This window comes from Ambystoma mexicanum, chromosome 2q (assembly GCF_040938575.1).
Source record: "Ambystoma mexicanum isolate Mex_15411 chromosome 2q, UKY_AmexF1_1, whole genome shotgun sequence".
In the NCBI taxonomy this organism is placed as follows: domain Eukaryota; kingdom Metazoa; phylum Chordata; class Amphibia; order Caudata; family Ambystomatidae; genus Ambystoma; species Ambystoma mexicanum.
The window spans coordinates 1,473,236,138-1,473,255,321 of record NC_090924.1 but is presented as its reverse complement, the minus strand read 5'-3'; positions in this window follow the sequence as shown (position 1 = coordinate 1,473,255,321).

Genomic DNA, 19,184 nt, shown 5'->3' with positions numbered 1-19,184 from the left:
TCATGTCACCCACCACCCCCACCCCCCTGCCACCATGGGCAGACTACACCAGGCCCTCACTCATGTCTCCCACCACCCCCACCCCCCAGGGTCACCCTCCACCAGGCCCCCACTCATGTCTCCCACCACCCCCACCCCCTGCCACCATGGGCATCCTCCACCAGGCCCCCACTCATGTCTCCCACCACCCCCACCCCCCTGCCACCATGGGCAGACTACACCAGGCCCCCACTCATGTCTCCCACCACCCCCACCCCCCTGCCACCATGGGTCGACTACACCAGGCCCCCACTCATGTCACCCACCACCCCCACCCCCCTGCCACCATGGGCAGACTACACCAGGCCCCCACTCATGTCTCCCACCCCCCCCACCCCCCAGGGTCACCCTCCACCAGGCCCCCACTCATGTCTCCCACCACCCCCACCCCCCTGCCACCATGGGCATCCTCCACCAGGCCCCCACTCATGTCTCCCACCACCCCCACCCCCCTGCCACCATGGGCAGACTACACCAGGCCCCCACTCATGTCACCCACCACCCCCACCCCCCTGGCACCATGGGCAGACTACACCAGGCCCCCACTCATGTCTCCCACCACCCCCACCGCCCAAGGTTACCCTCCACCAGGCCCCCACTCATGTCTCCCACCATCCCCACACCCCAGCAGTGCAGGGCCAGCCTCCACCAGGCCCCCACTCATGTCACCCACCACCCCCACCCCCCTGCCACCATGGGCAGACTACACCAGGCCCCCACTCATGTCTCCCACCACCCCCACCCCCCTGCCACCATGGGCAGCCCCCACCAGGTCCTCACAATCCCCAATCATGTGCGTAATGGTCAGCCTCCACAGCCAAAAAGCCCTACCAAGTAACCCATTCACCCACATGGAAATGGAAATCACATGTTACACCCCCAATGTTCATCAAGCTAATGAACCCATGTCCGTCACACACAATGGTTGCAATAGAATGGGAAAACACACAACATGACATGCATGAAACCAATGAGATGATACCACACAGTGAAGTATGCAAACAAAATTGTATTGAAAAAATTAAAGAATGCTAAAGAAAGAAAAATAACTACAATGTGAATGTAAAAAAATATAGCTGCATGTCCGTATAAAATCACAAAACTGCAAATCAGAATAAAAAAATTATTATGTCCAAAGTCAAATGTAAAAAAATCTCCATGCAAAAAATAAATATGTACAAAACTAACAAGGGTCCATGAGCCCAACTGAACAAAGGAAACCTACTAAAAAACCTACCTAAAAATCAACTATATACAAAAAGTGGAGCAGTGTCCGTCGACTCCAAATCATAATAAGAAAGAAAGGAAACCTAAAACTAAAGAACTATATACAAAGGCGGCGGGCAAGTCCAGTGGCTCACTCCGTGGTGTCCCGGGCCAGGGCATCATCAAACTCCTGTTCGATGTCCCGGAGGCGGTCCAGTTCCATGGCCCCGAGGGTCCGCAGGGACGACGCCGTGTCCTCCTTCAACCCCCTGCGGATTGCCTCGAGGCACTCGGCCCGCCTCAGGGCCCTCCGCATGGAGTTCTCCGCCCTGACCATTGTGAGCCGCGCCTCTTCCGCCCGCCGCCGCTCCGCACCTATGGCGTGGCCCAACCGCTGCCACACGGAAGACACTCTCTGTCCTGGGTCCCCCTGCCCTCCGGCCGATGCCTGCCCCTCCGATGTCGAAAGCCCCGAGCCTTCATGTCTCCCACCATGTTGCTGCTGCTGCTGCTCTGCCTCTGCCCATGCACTGCCTCCTGCTGCCTGCACATCCTCCGCCGGCTGGGGTGCACTCGTTGATGTGGCCACCCCTGCTGGACCTCCGACTCCCGCCTGTGGCAGGGATGCCTCCTCCACCAGCCTGGCCGCACCATCAGAGGCAGCTCCACAGGGCACCCAGGTGACTGATGGGTGGGAAGATGGCACAGAGGACGACTGGCGCGTAGGGGGTCCAGTTGAGGAGGGGGTCGGAGCAAGCCCCATCAGACGGAGGAATCCGGCATGGGTGACCTGTCCCAGCAGGCTGACGTGGTCAACGAGCCATTCGAGATGACGTGCAGTCTCTCCATGAAAAGACTGCAGGTCACCTCGCATGGCCCGTTGATGCAACGCCACACCAGCCCGGACAGGCTCAACCCGGACCTGGATGGCCACGTCCGCAGGCAGAGGAAGGCCAGTTGACGTCAGCTCATCCCCTGCCTGAAAACGGGTCTGGACGTAGGCATCCCTGCTGGTGCAAGATGATGCAGGGACAGGATCGGGGACAGGATTGCACACAGGCACCTCCGCGGCCGCCTGTGCTGCCTCCTGTCCCTGGTCCTGCACTGCACCACTAGCACCAGTGGGATCCCCACCTCCAGACCCCGTCTCTGGTGCTTGCACGACCCCCTCCTCCACCAAACCCCCCACCAACCTGGATGACTCCGTGCCATCTTCCCCTGTTGGGCCCTGTGGGGTCCCAGCTGCCCCTTCTGCTGCCGAGGAGTCCAACTGCAACCTCCGCCTCTTGGACCTCCTCCCGGCAGCTGCGGCCTGGGACGCGGCAACGGACTCCTCACTCCCCGACGAGATGACAACACGGGAGGGGAGCCGGGCCTTGCGTCTCCGGCTGGCGGTCGGATCCCCGCCGCTGTGCTCCACAGCACCTTCTCCGCCTTCTTCATCAGTTGACGCTGCAGACAAGGAGAAACAAAACACAGGCATCAGGGCACTGTACAATGGACACATACACGCATGACAGTTGCACATGAGTGGCATTGGCAAACCTCAGACATGTCATCACAATCCCCAACGCACATGTCATTGCAACTCGCACACATGAGCCATACCACAGCCATATCGCAACTGCCACCACCATCCATACACATACAACAGCATCAGCAGCCAAAGGGGAGCCAGACATCACATGCAACACAGGAAGTGCACCACACATGTACACACACCACCACACTTGCATGCATGTCTACACCTCTGCCAAGTGTCGCACTGTTCATACGGGCATCCATGTCACATCTGCCAATCAGGCTTCCACATACCGCTGTCACATGCATCCATGTAGCATCACTGTTGCACCCTTGACAAATACACACACATGCACATGTACACAGTGCTCATACATGCAGGCCAAAACAACATACATGCCTGACATCACGGACATGTCTACTTACATGCACATTCATCCAAACATGTGTGCACGCACAACGGCATTTGCCATGCAAGCCCACACACACAAGCACCATCCATGTCTCACACATTACAGCCCTCGCATGTGTCAGACCCACGGCCCTGTACACCCCCACCCATACTCGACCCCATACAAACAGATGTGCAACCGGCACAATGCCGGATAATCACCACACGCACTGCTAACAATCAGGATGCATGTACACTCACCGCTCGACTCCAGACGGGTCTGCTTCTCTAGGACCTGGACGTGGAGCGCTGGGGATATGCGTTCCAGGACCCCCATCTGTTCTTCCGACAAGTGGCCCCGGCGCACCCTTGGCATCCGCTGCCTTCAAGAGGCGCCGGGCCTTGTTCAGGGTCCTGGACCTGAAGTCCTCCCAGCGCTTCCTGACATGTTGTAAGTCCCGGAATGCCACCCCCTCCGCGTTGATGGCAGTCACGATGTCAGTCCAGATCCGAGTCCGTCCTTCCTTGTCGGCGCGGGAACTTCCGAAGAGGGCATCATACTGCCCCAGGACTTGCTCCACCAGGACACCAACTTCGGTGGCACTGAAGCTGGTGCCCCTCTGCCTCTCTGGCCGGGGGTTGCCAGTGGTCACAGATGGTGTTTGCCCCGACATGACAACCCCAGAGGCAGGAGTGGGTGGGCAACTGGGTCCTGGGGCTGGGCTGTGGAGCGATGGAATTCCAGTCGGGAGTCTTCGGTTCCAGCAGGGGTGGTCACAGCAACAGCACCCCTGGCTGATGTGCAGGCAGCAAATGGCAGTGCACGTAGGCAGCAGGCAGTCAGGCAGCAGCAGATGGCAGGTGGGAGCGTGCTCGGGGCTCTGGGGGGCATTAGTTCGGCCTTCTGGGCAGGAGCGTGGTCTTCCGTGTGCTTACGCGTGGCCAGCTTGGTACGGAGTGATTTGGCACGTGAAAATCCTGCACGTCAGCGTGAAAACCGAGGAAAGGCCCTTAGCGCGTAAGCGCGTCAGCACGCATACGCGATTCTATTGGACCAAAGGCCCTCAGCGCGTAAGCGCGTCTGTGACGTGACCCGCACGGGTGTTTCCCACACTGCACGTGATGACAGAGCACACGTGAAAAGACTGCACGTCAGAGTGTCATCGCGTGTAATTGGACAGCACGTCTGAGTCTCATCGCGTGTAATTGGACAGCACGGCAGAGTCTCATCGCGTGTAATTGGACTGCACGTCAGTGTGTCATCGCGTGTGATTGGTGGAAATGGCCCTACACGCAGAAGTGACAAAGCGTGTAATTGGTGGAAATGGGCCTAGCACGTACACGCCGCGTAAGTGACGCTGGACGTGTGGGCCTGTATAAAAGGTACGCGTAGAACACCATTTCCTTGTACGTGCTTTTCGTGGAGAGCGAGTGGGTGAATTCTGTACTTCTTGTCGTTTCACACGCGATTTACTTCACAGCGTTTCAAGTTCGTATTCCCTGTTACCTCTGACAGCTTTTTCTCTTTTTTCACTTTAACTGGTTTACCTGGGCCTGTTCCCTCAAACAGTGTTCCCTACTACTGTTGTCCTGTCTCCTCAGACAGCGTACAAATCTTCTTTTGGCGGGGGTGTTGCCAACCAAACGCGCTCCTTTTTCACGCTCTTTAATCTGGCAGACGGTGAGTCACGCACGTATCTAACATCTGTGCTTGCCCCGTGTGTAGCCTACCCCTTCAGAGGTCATTCTAGGCTGCGTGTGACACGCATACGTTCATTCTTGTGTTACTGGGTGCCACAGTGTAGTGCAGGTTTTTCTTTCTGCACACGTGGTCTAGGAGGGGTTGCGTGCACGTCATCTCCCTTTTTTGGGGCTCCTGTGCGTAGCGTGACCTGTCATCTTTCCCCAGGGGTTACAATCAGCCTTGCAAGAGCACTAGGGTACAATTACCATCTGGTACCCAACCCCTTTGACCCCCAATTGCTCAGGACAATATTTTACACCCACTCCCATACTCACATTAACATCAGTGCCATGGCTGGGAGGCGAGGATTCCGTAAGGGTGGCAAAGGTGGAAGAGCCACAAGTGGTGGCCGTGGTGGATCCGGTAGGGGACGTGGTCGTTACTTGCAGGGTGAGCCTGTCCCCCCATGTGTTGAGGACCAGTCAAGGGCACCCATAATCCCCCCCCCCTCCCGTTGAGGCTGATGTGGCTGACACCATCCATGCTCAGCCCTTGTTGGACCAGCCCATTGTGGCACCAGACCTGGCTGACTCCATGGCTGACTTCCAGGTCAGCAGGCCTATGACACGTGCGCTGGTGCACGTTGATGTCACCATGCCACGTGCATCTGTGGCAGCAAGGTCATCTGCTGCACCAAGTAGGCAGGGCGGAGAGGCTGCAGGGGCAGATGCGGCTCCATCCACCCCAGCCCTCACACACCCAGCCCGACAGTGTCGGTCCTAGTCCATGCTGCTGACATTCCCCCTGACACCATCACACTAGAGCCAATGCCTGCACACTCCTGATACAGAGTCCACCAGGGCTCCTGCCCCTAGTGTCCAGAGCAGCGCAGGACACTCAGGATCACCACCACCTTCCAAGCAGAAGAGGAAGAGTGCTCATCCGGCACAGGCTGATGCCCCAGACACGGCTACACAGTCCGGCCCATCCAGGAAGCCCAGCTTCACGGATGACGAACTGAATGCACTTGTCGAGTATGTGTCCGCACATGACAACGAGATGGTCATTGTTGCAGGATCCAAGACCACACCTGCACAACGCCAGGCACACTGGCAGACCGTTGCGGACATCGTAAGTGCCCTTGGAATCGTGAGGCGCACAGCCAATGATTGCTATAAGCGCTGGAATGACCTAAAGCGCAGGGCAAAGAGTAAGCTGGCCTCAAGTCATGCCGCAACTCTAGTGACTGGAGGTGGGTCTCCAGTAGTAGACATGGAACTCACTCCACATGAGTCAGTCGCTGGGACCTACGTCACGGAGGAACAGATCCAAGGCGTGGGAGATTTGGCTGATTACGAGGCATTGTCCGGTGAGTGCACATGCATGTGTGTGTCATCCATGTGCATGGTGTGTGTGAGGGATTCTGTTTGTGTGACAGGTGAGAGTGTGTGCACCTGAGTCGTATGGGTCAGCCATGTGCTTCATGCAATACGTCCTGCGCAGCTGCATTTGGCCATAGCAGTATCCCTTCAGCCAACAGTAGACATGTAGCCCAACTGCACGCCAGTTGCCCTTGAAGTGTCACCCTGCCACAACATTGTTGCCTGATTTTTCACTGTTCATTTAGTCAGATTGTTTGCATTTCACCACTTTTACTAGGCATGTCGCAGTCCTCTAGTCACATGTCTGACATGGCTATGGTAAAGTGTAGTGACTTTGTTACCTGGATATCAATTGTTCAGACATGTCCCTGTGCAATTGCACCATTTTGGACTGGCAGCTCCAGGTGAAGAATCTGACCTGTTTGAATTAGTAAAGCTATTACATGCGGGAACTGGACTGAATGAATAGGTGCTGCCCTCCTCTCCATCTTCACTCAATAGCAATGGTACATGCCATCTGTGTGATGTGTTTCACCTGCCGATCACAGGGCAATGTCTGATGCCACTGCCAGGCAGCATGCAGAAAATGTGTTCATCTTCCATCTTGGTGTCATCAGTGTGTGCCATTTGCCTGCCCTTCATACGCAGTGAGGGTGCATGCATGGGAGGGTTTTAGTCATGTGGGACATGTGTCAAACAAGTACTGTTTCTCTTGCTTCTCAGCCCTCATTGTGTGCCATGGTGCTAATGCCTGTTTCCATTTCTTTGTTTTCATGTCTTTGCAGGGGAAGACGCACCTGATACTGCTGGGGTTGTGGAGATGGTGCAGACCCAGGAGGGGTCCGAGGGCCGACCAACCACCAGTGAGGGACGTGGTGTGGTGGTGGGTGAGAACCCACAAGTGCTGCAGGTCGTGCTCTCAAGGGGTGTCTCTGGCTGCACCTCCCCCGAGCTGTACTCAGGTGTTGATTCGGATGAGACCTACGTGCCGTCGCAGGTGAGTGTTCCAGGGAGGGATTCTGTTCTGTCTCACCCACCTGCACCAGGGTCAGAACCCTCAATGGGGATGTCAGTGTTGGCAGCTACGCCTTTGGTGGTTACGGATGCAGGGTCACACTCCGCGACATCTGATCCTGTTCCTGGGCCAGCAGATCAGAGGGGGAATGCAGTCCTGCAGCCTCAGGCAGTGCCGGCACAGCAAGGCGCAGTTCGCCTTGCCCCAGACAGGTGTGGTGCCCGCCGACGTGGTGGCCGTACGCCACCTGGCAATACCGCATGGGAGCAATCCATTTACGGTATGGCAACCCAACAGGCAGCATCATCCGAGATGATGGCTCAGGCCATGGATAGGGTGGCCACTTCCATTGTCCCCCCTGAAAGGCTGATGGAGCGACTAGAGCAGGCAACCGACTCCATCTGCCAGTCACACAGGGAGGACATGTTGGGGTCCAACAGGGACAGGCGGACGGCACTGGCGACTCTGCAGGAGGCCATCTCCATTGAGTCCCAGGGCCACAGGGAAGCCCTGAGGCAGGAGCTCCTTCACCTCAGGACGACTCTTGTTGAGCTTGAGGCTTCAACCCACCAAAGGACAGAACAGCAGCTGGAGCGTCTCACCCGTACGCTCTCAGCTGAGATGCAGGCAACGAGGGCGGAGGTCCGGGCATCCCGTGAGTTGTTGCATGGGGACCTCCGCACACTCATCCTCCAGAACCAGACCTACCACACCTGCATGCTTGCAGCCATGGAGGAGCAGACTAGGGCCTTGCGTGGGCTGCCTCCCATAGTGCAACCACCTCCGGATGCAGCTGCACAGGGTGATAATAGCGACAGCAGTGATACTCCCACAATAGGGTAGCCGTGTGGGCCATGAGCCCATGGAGGTGTTTTATTTTCCCAGGATCCACGCAGGTGGGTTTTGGTGTGCATCCTGTCCTCGGACCTCCTGGGTGGCCTCCCCAACCCCCCCGGGCCCTTCAATGGCCATTTTTGATTTTATTTTATTTTTATTTTTATTTTTATTTTTATTTTTATTATTTTATTCCCAATTTTTTTGGGACGATTTGTTGGCTTCCGTGGTTCCTGTGGGCATACGCTGCATTGTGGCTGGGCACATGCAGGCTTGTAATGTATTTGGTTCCGATGCTTGGGTTTGAGTCACACACACCCCTCCTGCTTCCCGTTTCCATGGGCTTGCAAAGGGTGTGCCCAAGTGACAGTGAATTACACAGTGACGTTGGACTCCCATGAGCTGTGTGGGCAGTCTGTAGTCAATACTGTGTATACATTCATAGTGCATATTGCTGTTGTGTTGTACACTGCATGTTGCATTGATGTGTAACTCATCTTCTGTGTCTACCTCCCAATTTGCAGGTCCCTTCCTCATGTCGACACAGGGACCTCTAGTCTGGAGAAGTGGTCCCTTTTGGAGCAGTGCACCTACAACTCTACATGGTGCCAACACTGCACAGCTGGTAGTGGTGGGAGTGCAGGCATTTCCAGGTGGTGAGACTACTAATATTTAACATTAGTGATGTCATGTTAATGGTAGTACGTGCTCAACTTTGTTGTTGGTCCGGCATTACTGTGAGCATTTCAGGTGTTGCAAGTTTCTAATAGGGACACTGTACATTGTGACCCTAGTGTCATGTTGTGTGGATTACTTTGTTTACCTGCAAATAGCATGACATGGCACGGTGTGTGGTGTGGCGGTGCTGGGGTTGGGTTGGCTGACATGGCACTGTCCTCTTGTTGCATTTTGCAAGTGGGTGTTCATTTTAGCTGCTTGAATGTGTAACTTCACAAAACTGCATTGGTGGTGTCTGTGTGGGTAGGGATGCACACATTGTGACACTTCCAGGTGAACAATCGCAGGCTGATATGGTTTTCACGGTTCTTTCTCCAGACATTCAGGATCAGTGTCAGGTTGAGTCATCATTGATTGTCAGATGGAATGTGCCAGGGCAGTGTGCACTCCACAGGGGTGTGATTTCTATGTGAAGTAAATAGCCACTAGCTGTGTACGGGCTGCCTCCCCCGTGCCCTTTCCCCTCCCATGCGCAGCGGCTGTGCATGTGGTTGGGGATGGGGGGGCACCACCATGTCCACGGCCAGGCCCCGGCGTGTTGCAACGTTGTGCAGGACACATGCTGCCACTATGATCCTGCACACTACTGGGGGAGCGTACAACAGCTGCCCGCCAGAACGGTCAAGGGAGCAAAAGCGTGACTTCAGCACTCCGAATGTGCGCTCCACTATGCCCCGGGTTGTAATGTGGGCTGCGTTGTATCTTACCTGGGGTGGCGTGGTGGGGTTCCGAATTGGCGTCATCATGTGGGGGCTGAGAGGGTAGGCACTGTCCCCTGTGGAGGTGGTGATTGGTATCATTGGTGGGGTTGTGACCTTGCTCAGTATCTGACATGCATGCATGTGCAGTGGCATTCATACTCACCAAGCAGCCATGTATCGCCATGCCGCCCAGCTTCTAGGTCCCGGCTTAGGGTGGACATTCGGTAAATGAAGCTGTCGTGGGTTGACCCGGGATAGTTGGCATATACTGAGGTGATGATTCCCTTGGCATTACATACTACCTGCACGTTGATGGAATGCCAGTGCTTGCGGTTCCTATAGATGTGCTCAGATGCCCTGGGGGGACGTAGAGCCACATGGGTGCAGTCGATGGCACCTAGCACTTTGGGGAATCGTGCCACATCGTAGAAATCCAGGGCGGCAGCATGCCTTTCTGCAGGTGTTCTGGACAGGTATATGTGCCTGCGGACTGATGGGCGTGCAGTGATGATGTTCAAGACCTGGTGTAGGCAGCGTGACTGGGTGGCCTGTGATACCCCACCCACAATGGCACTTGTCCGCTGAAATGATCCAGTGGCTAAGAAGTGCAGTACATTGAGGACCTTCTCCAGGGGGCTGAGTGCTTGGGAGCACAGGGTGGGTGATGTGAGGTCATCCTCCCACTCACTCACCAGGTCCAGTATGATGTGTGGTGGAAACCTGTACCTCCCATGCACCTGGTCATCAGGCATCCCGAAAAGGCTGGTTCTGGGTGTGAATATTCTGGCCCTGACTATCCTCCTCCTCCCCCTTTGGTAGGCCACGGCCACTGCTGCTAGGAACGGTATGTTCATCCTGGGTGTGAGCTTGTTATTGTTTTAGCGCGCTAATTTATGCATTGCGCGTGTTGTAGGCGAGCGTGTGACCCGCGCACCCCTGAAATCCAGTACCCAGTCCAATAGCGTGTGGAAATTCCCGCGCACACCGGGATACAGGTGCGCTGACGTACTTGCGTGTGTAAGTGTCCGCGCACACCTGATATACACGTACATAGGCCAATCGCGTGTAGGCGCACTTTAGTCCAATTACACGCGATGAGACTCTGCCGTGCTGTCCAATTACACGCGAGAGACTCTGCCGTGCTGTCCAATTACACGCGATGAGACTCAGACGTGCTGTCCATTACACGCGATGACACTCTGACGTGCAGTCTTTCCACGTGTGCTCTGTCATCACGTGCTGTGTGGGAAACACCCGTGCGGGTCACGTCACAGACGCGCTTACGCGCTGAGGGCCTTTGGTCCAATAGAATCGCGTATGCGTGCTGACGCGCTTACGCGCTAAGGGCCTTTCCTCGGTTTTCACGCTGACGTGCAGGATTTTCACGTGCCAAATCACTCCGTACCAAGCTGGCCACGCGTAAGCACACGGAAGACCACGCTCCTGCCCAGAAGGCCGAACTACTGCCCCCAGAGCCCCGAGCACGCTCCCACCTGCCATCTGCTGCTGCCTGACTGCCTGCTGCCCACGTGCACTGCCATTTGCTGCCTGCACATCAGCCAGGGGTGCTGTTGCTGTGACCACCCCTGCTGGAACCGAAGACTCCCGACTGGAATTCCATCGCTCCACAGCCCAGCCCCAGGACCCAGTTGCCCACCCACTCCTGCCTCTGGGGTTGTCATGTCGGGGCAAACACCATCTGTGACCACTGGCAACCCCCGGCCAGAGAGGCAGAGGGGCACCAGCTTCAGTGCCACCGAAGTTGGTGTCCTGGTGGAGCAAGTCCTGGGGCAGTATGATGCCCTCTTCGGAAGTTCCCGCGCCGACAAGGAAGGACGGACTCGGATCTGGACTGACATCGTGACTTCCATCAACGCGGAGGGGGTGGCAGTCCGGGACTTACAACATGTCAGGAAGCGCTGGGAGGACTTCAGGTCCAGGACCCTGAACAAGGCCCGGCGCCTCTTGAAGGCAGCGGATGCCAAGGGGCGCCGGGGCCACTTGTCGGAAGAACAGATGGGGGTCCTGGAACGCATATCCCCAGCGCTCCACGTCCAGGTCCTAGAGAAGCAGACCCGTCTGGAGTCGAGCGGTGAGTGTACATGCATCCTGATTGTGAGCAGTGCGTGTGGTGATTATCCGGCATTGTGCCGGTTGCACATCTGTTTGTATGGGGTCGAGTATGGGTGGGGGTGTACAGGGCCGTGGGTCTGACACATGCGAGGGCTGTAATGTGTGAGACATGGATGGTGCTTGTGTGTGTGGGCTTGCATGGCAAATGCAGTTGTGCGTGCACACATGTTTGGATGAATGTGCATGTAAGTAGACATGTCCGTGATGTCAGGCATGTATGTTGTTTTGGCCTGCATGTATGAGCACTGTGTACATGTGCATGTGTGTGTATTTGTCAAGGGTGCAACAGTGATGCTACATGGATGCATGTGACAGTGGTATGTGGAAGCCTGATTGGCAGATGTGACATGGATGCCCGTATGAACAGTGCGACACTTGGCAGAGGTGTAGACATGCATGCAAGTGTGGTGGTGTGTGCACATGTGTGGTGCACTTCCTGTGTTGCATGTGATGTCTGGCTCCCCTTTGGCTGCTGATGCTGTTGTATGTGTATGGATGGTGGTGGCAGTTGCGATATGGCTGTGGTATGGCTCATGTGTGCGAGTTGCAATGACATGTGCGTTGGGGATTGTGATGACATGTCTGAGGTTTGCCAATGCCACTCATGTGCAACTGTCATGCGTGTATGTGTCCATTGTACAGTGCCCTGATGCCTGTGTTTTGTTTCTCCCTGTCTGCAGCGTCAACTGATGAAGAGGGGGGAGAAGGTGCTGTGGAGCACAGCGGCGGGGATCCGACCGCCAGCTGGAGACGCAAGGCCCGGCTCCCCTCCCGTGTTGTCATCTCGTCGGGGAGTGAGGAGTCTGGTGCCGCGTCCCAGGCCGCAGCTGCCGGGAGGAGGTCCAAGAGGCGGAGGTTGCAGTTGGACTCCTCGGCAGCAGAAGGGGCAGCTGGGACCCCACAGGGCCCAACAGGGGAAGATGGCACGGAGTCATCCAGGTTGGTGGGGGGTTTGGTGGAGGAGGGGGCCATGCAAGCACCAGAGACGGGGTCTGGAGGTGGGGATCCCACTGGTGCTAGTGGTGCAGTGCAGGACCAGGGACAGGAGGCAGCACAGGCGGCCGCTGAGGTGCCTGTGTGCAATCCTGTCCCCGATCCTGTCCCTGCATCATCTTGCACCAGCAGGGATGCCTACGTCCAGACCCGTTTTCAGGCAGGGGCTGAGCTGACGTCAACTGGCCTTCCTCTGCCTGCGGACGTGGCCATCCAGGTCCGGGTTGAGCCTGTCCTGGCTGGTGTGGCGTTGCGTCAACGGGCCATGCAAGGTGACCTGCAGTCTTTTCATGGAGAGACTGCACGTCATCTCGAATGGCTCGTTGACCACGTCAGCCTGCTGGGACAGGTCACCCAGGCTGGATTCCTCCGTCTGATGGGGCTTGCTCCGACCCCCTCCTCAACTGGATCCCCTATGCGCCAGTCGTCCTCTGTGCCATCTTCCCACCCATCAGTCACCTGGGTGCCCTGTGGAGCTGCCTCTGACGGTGCGGCCAGGCTGGTGGAGGAGGCATCCCTGCCACAGGCGGGAGTCAGAGGTCCAGCAGGGGTGGCCACATCAACGAGTGCACCCCAGCCGGCGGAGGATGTGCAGGCAGCAGGAGGCAGTGCACGGGCAGAGGCAGAGCAGCAGCAGCAGCAACATGGTGGGAGACATGAAGGCTCGGGGCTTTCGACATCGGAGGGGCAGGCATCGGCCGGAGGGCAGGGGGACCCAGGACAGAGAGTGTCTTCCGTGTGGCAGCGGTTGGGCCACGCCATAGGTTCGGAGCGGCGGCGGGTGGAAGAGGCGCGGCTCACAATGGTCAGGGCGAAGAACTCCATGCGGAGGGCCCTGAGGCGGGCCGAGTGCCTCGAGGCAATCCGCAGGGGGTTGGAGGAGGACACGGCGTCGTCCCTGCGGACCCTCGGGGCCATGGAACTGGACCGCCTCCGGGACATCGAACAGGAGTTCGATGATGCCCTGTCCCGGGACACCAAGGAGTGAGCCGCTGGACTTGCCCGCCGCCTTTGTATATAGTTCTTTAGTTTTAGGTTTCCTTTCTTTCTTATTATGATTTGGAGTCGACGGACACTGCTCCACTTTTTGTATATAGTGGATTTTTAGGTAGGTTTTTTAGTAGGTTTCCTTTGTTCAGTTGGGCTCATGGACCCTTGTTAGTTTTGTACATATTTATTTTTTGCATGGAGATTTTTTTACATTTGACTTTGGACATAATAATTTTTTTATTCTGATTTGCAGTTTTGTGATTTTATACGGACATGCAGCTATTTTTTTTACATTCACATTGTAGTTATTTTTCTTTCTTTAGCATTCTTTAATTTTTTCAAATACAATTTTGTTTGCATACTTCACTGTGTGGTATCATCTCATTGGTTTCATGCATGTCATGCTGTGTGTTTTCCCATTCTATTGCAACCATTGTGTGTGACGGACATGGGTTCATTAGCTTGATGAACATTGGGGGTGTAACATGTGATTTCCATTTCCATGTGGGTGAATGGGTTACTTGGTAGGGCTTTTTGGCTGTGGAGGCTGACCATTACACACATGATTGGGGATTGTGAGGACCTGGTGGGGGATGCCCATGGTGGCAGGGGGGTGGGGGTGGTGGGAGACATGAGTGGGGGCCTGGTGTAGTCTGCCCATGGTGGCAGGGGGGTGGGGGTGGTGGGTGACATGAGTGGGGGCCTGGTGGAGGCTGGCCCTGCACTGCTGGGGTGTGGGGGTGGTGGTAGACATGAGTGGGGGCCTGGTGGAGGGTGACCCTGGGGGGTGGGGGTGGTGGGAGACATGAGTGGGGGCCTGGTGGAGGGTGACCCTGGGGGGTGGGGGTGGTGGGAGACATGAGTGGGGGCCTGGTGTAGTCTGCCCATGGTGCCAGGGGGGTGGGGGTGGTGGGTGACATGAGTGGGGGCCTGGTGTAGTCTGCCCATGGTGGCAGGGGGGGGTGGTGGGTGACATGAGTGGGGGCCTGGTGTAGTCTGCCCATGGTGGCAGGGGGGTGGGGGTGGTGGGTGACATGCATTGTTGATCAGTAGTGCAAGGTGACATGTGGGTTGGCGGGGGGGCATGCCCATGGTGGATGGGCTGCCTGCGGGACATGAGCATGGGTGCAGGGTAGTCCCCCGTGTGTGGGCTGCCTGCAGGGTCCGTGGAGGTTGTGGAGCGTACACCTGGGAGGGCCCACACTGCCAATTCACGTGTGGTACTCCCCAGAACCCCTGAAATACACGTACCCTGCTGAAATGGCATGTGGGACTTCCCGCGCACCCCTGAAATACACGTACCCTGCTCGCACTGGGAGTCTCGCGTGTGGAACTTCCTGCGCACCCCTGTAATACACGTACCCTGCTTGCACTGGGCCAATCGTGTGTGTAACTTCCCGCACACCCCTGAAATACACGTACCCTGCTCGCACTGGGCCAATCGCGTGTGTAACTTCCCGCGCACCCCTGAAATACACGTACCCTGCTCGCACTGGGCCAATCACGTGTGTAACTTCCCGCGCACCCCTGAAATACACGTACCCTGCTCGCACTGGCCCAATCGCGTGTGTTACTTCCCGCGCACCCCTGAAATACACATACCCTGCTGAAATCGCGTGTGTAACTTCCCGCGCACCCCTGAAATACACGTACCCTGCTCGCACTGGGCCAATCGCGTGTGTAACTTCCCGCGCACCCCTGAAATACACGTACCCTGCTGAAATCATGTGTGGAACTTCCCGCGCACCCCTGAAATACACGTAACCTGCTGAAATCGCGTGTGGAAATTCCCGCGCACCCCGGTATACACGCACACGTATTTTTTGTCAGCGGGTGTCCGTGTTTGTGGGTACCCCTTTGCACGTCATTTGTCCTGGAGGGCCACAGTATAGGACATTCATCATGGCAGTATATAGGTGCTATTTGTTGGCGCACCTTTTGGCGCACATTTCTTACAGCCGCAGAGACGCTACCGCCTGCTTTCTTGTGGCGGTCGTGTTTGTACCTGTGCGCTGGTTTGAGCGTGCGCTTTTTTGGCCTAATCTATTCCATGAATACGTGTTGTAGGCGAGCGTGTGGGCGTTCCGCGCACTTGTGCCCTGTACTTCCCCCCGTGACGCCCACGTTTTGGCAAGTTGTTCCCCATTCCGAGTGTTACGCCCGTGTTCCGCCTACTTTTGTTGCGTGCGCCGCGCTATGTGCGAATTTCGCTGTGGCCTGTGCGATTTTCGCTGTGACCTGGCGCACGCTGTTAGATGGCCTGTGCGCCAACGTGCGCCGCGCTATTTTTTATCGCACATCCGCTGGTTTTCTCGCGCACGGACTTCCATGAATCGATGTGCGCTGCTTTTCGTGCGATTTTCGCACTTGCACTGCGATTTTCGCTATTCCACTGCGATTCGCACGTTTTTGGCCACTTGCGCCGCGCTAATTATTCCATGAATCGGCCTGTGAATGTTCTGGATAATAGGCCCCTGAACCATGAACCTGTATTGCATTGCAATGCAATGGACTTAACGCTAATGACAAACATCTTGCTTTATACACTGCCACTCTTTCCTCCCCCTTTCCAGCTACAATGTTGATCAAAGGTACCTCCCTGCTCAGACTCACGACTCACCAAACTAGTAAAAACTGCATGGGAAACAAAAACTCCTCCTCTCTCTAAAAAGGAGACCAAATTAAAAATTGCCCTGTACACAAGATCCCTAATTAATCACGCTTGAGATCTTCATGACCGGGTAGTGGATAATAACCTTGATATATTATGTATCACGTAAACATGGATCCGTGATCAAGTGGCCCCTCAAGGGCCTATGGAAGTGCTTACAGAAGTGTGGCTGTTTAGCTGCCATTCCCGCTGCTCCTCTGGCTATCCTGCTCACTTTTTGCCACTTTGCAAGCAGACGCCATTGGCAAGAGGAAGCTTTGTGGCGACTGAAACCCACAACAACCGACGCTCAACTGAAAAACCCCGCCCATCTGCCCGCCCTCAACAGCCAGCTACTTCCTTATTGCCACACATAACACTGTACGAAGGTATGAAAAGGTAGAAAATAGCATAATGGAAGAAGAAACACTGCTTTTAGAAATATCCCCACCAAGCTTAGATGCCACTGTCCATGGTACCGAACCAATGTGGCGCATCTGAAAAAAAAGGGCCTTGCGCATTCATTTGTAATGGTCGCCACAACTCTATCAAGTCGTTTCAGCAGTTCTTCAAGCACCATGTGAAAGGCAATGACAAAGGAAAAAGTAAAATACTACAAACTATGAGCTCCTTTCCAGTGCGCAAATGCACAGGAGTACGAGGACATTTGTTAGCCTGCATTTCTGGAACTGCTTGCAAAAGCACCTTCCACCATATCAAAATGTTAGCAACACACCATTGTAGTGTAAGAAATCTCATTTACAATAGTAGTAAGCAAAAGTACTGAGACACAAAACTGCCTGGTCCATTTACATTTTCCAATATAAGTGGTGTAAATTACTATGCAAATGTAGCAAGCAATGGTGTATTGCAAATGGCAGCAATTGTTGAAAACATTTATTGAAACGACTCAGACCAGGGTGCTTAGAAATAATAGGCCTGCTCGGAAATGCTGCACACAATCCTGGAAATAGTCACAGTCTCTCAGGAATAAGTCAGGAATTGGACTACTGTGCTTGAATTGTAAATGCACGTCAAACAGACAAGGAGATCCACAGGAAATTGTAATGTACTTACAAAAAGTATTGGAAAGCAAAAACATACCCATTAATGAAATCTTTCGGATTTCCTATATGTGGAAAGTCATTCAGGAAGAAGTCCCTAACAAACGCTTTCTCTATGTATCTATGCCTAACTGTGCTTCCATTCCATTTCAGCAAGTGGTACAAAATACAAACCATAGCATATTGTGTAGGCCTTGCAATTTCCGATAATCGCTCCACCTTACATGTACAATCCCACAGGCAATACGTAATATGAATGCTTTCAACGTACAATGAAGATGGGAAAAAAAGTAACTGCAAGCTTACTACAGTCACACATGTAAAGGAATTTGTTTCCTTTCATGAAGGAGAGGCCCAAAATATCCTTCCCCAAAGGCACACTAAACTGTTAAGAGGGCTCTGCCACCCACGTATGTGCAGCCATTGCACACACAGTCTGCCAACATACACTGTTGATTCGTAAAACACTACACATATGAATAGTAGATATGAGCCGTAAATGTACATTTAAATATTGTTTCAGATGTACATTCATTACACCATGTTTAAGGTACGAGCACAAGCATGTCTGCATGTACATAAAATTAAGTTCTACGTAACTGGAGTAGATAGCATCGGAAATGCACGATAAAATGGTAACACATTGCCGCCTAATTTTGTTTTTGTAGCTGCATGGTGGCCGGAAATGGAAACATACCATACCTCTCTATCAACAGGGGAGAAGCTTGATTTAAAATAGGCTTGAGTGGCACGCATGAATTGCTCCAAATGTAGATGTTCTATGAAATTTAAAAAGAAAATAAAAGCTAACTTTTTTTTGATGCAGGACACTTTTTCCGTAAAGGTAGTCTGCAAGTGTTTAGTACGCCGTACAGTGCGATTTCCTGGAGACACAGTGTAACCATGTAATGTGCAGAAATTATGTAAGTGCAACTGTACATAACATGTGTGTAGGGATTTAAATGTAGTAGGATACAGCTCTGTGCTATTAACGTACTGTGCCATACACTTTGTCTGTTTGCAATGTAGTGGGTTTTTTAATAGTAGTCATGCACGCTGCATTACAGTACCATTTCTGCAGCATTCAGTACTATGATTGGTGTTCCTTTTGTTCAAATGGTTTTCCAGGCCATTCAAACCTATGCATGGAGTACAACAGTTAAAAGGAATGCAACTCCTGCACTGAAACAGTACACTGTATTTTCAAGCATGCCCTAAAAGATTTGCGGTATGGTCTTTACAATGACCTTTCAAACACTTAACAGTTTTACGCGCATTCATTGTATTAAAAATAATAACGGTCAGAGGCACATATAGCACTCGGCTGGCACACAGACGTCGACAGCTAATATTTTACTGTTGAATGTTTTGGAAAAACACCTCCTGCATTGTCCTGCAGTCAGAGTGGTCCTGTGGGATACGTTTTTTGATTTGTATGTTTGTTTGGGCACACACAAAGAGAGTATGCCGTGGGTCTGACGACACTCGCTGCCAGTGACATCTTTTGTGAAAAGCAAACACAGGAAAGAAGGGTTTGTTGGCAACGTTTGAAAGATGAAGGGCATGTGTGTAACCATGGAAGCAGAGTGGCACCTACAAAACAGACAGCAAGCCTGTGGGTGAACATCCAACAGTACTCATTAACACACAGTACCTCACCCTAAGGTGCATGAACCGACCATCGAGGACCCTGTGTGACATTGTTCCCTCGTAGCCCTTGTCATTTACGCTGCCACTGAAAATGGCTACTGAAATATATTCTTCTTTTTTTTTTTTTTCTTTTTTTTTATTTACTTGTGTATAATCACAGTGAGTGATTTTTACAAGGATGCATCCTTTGGAG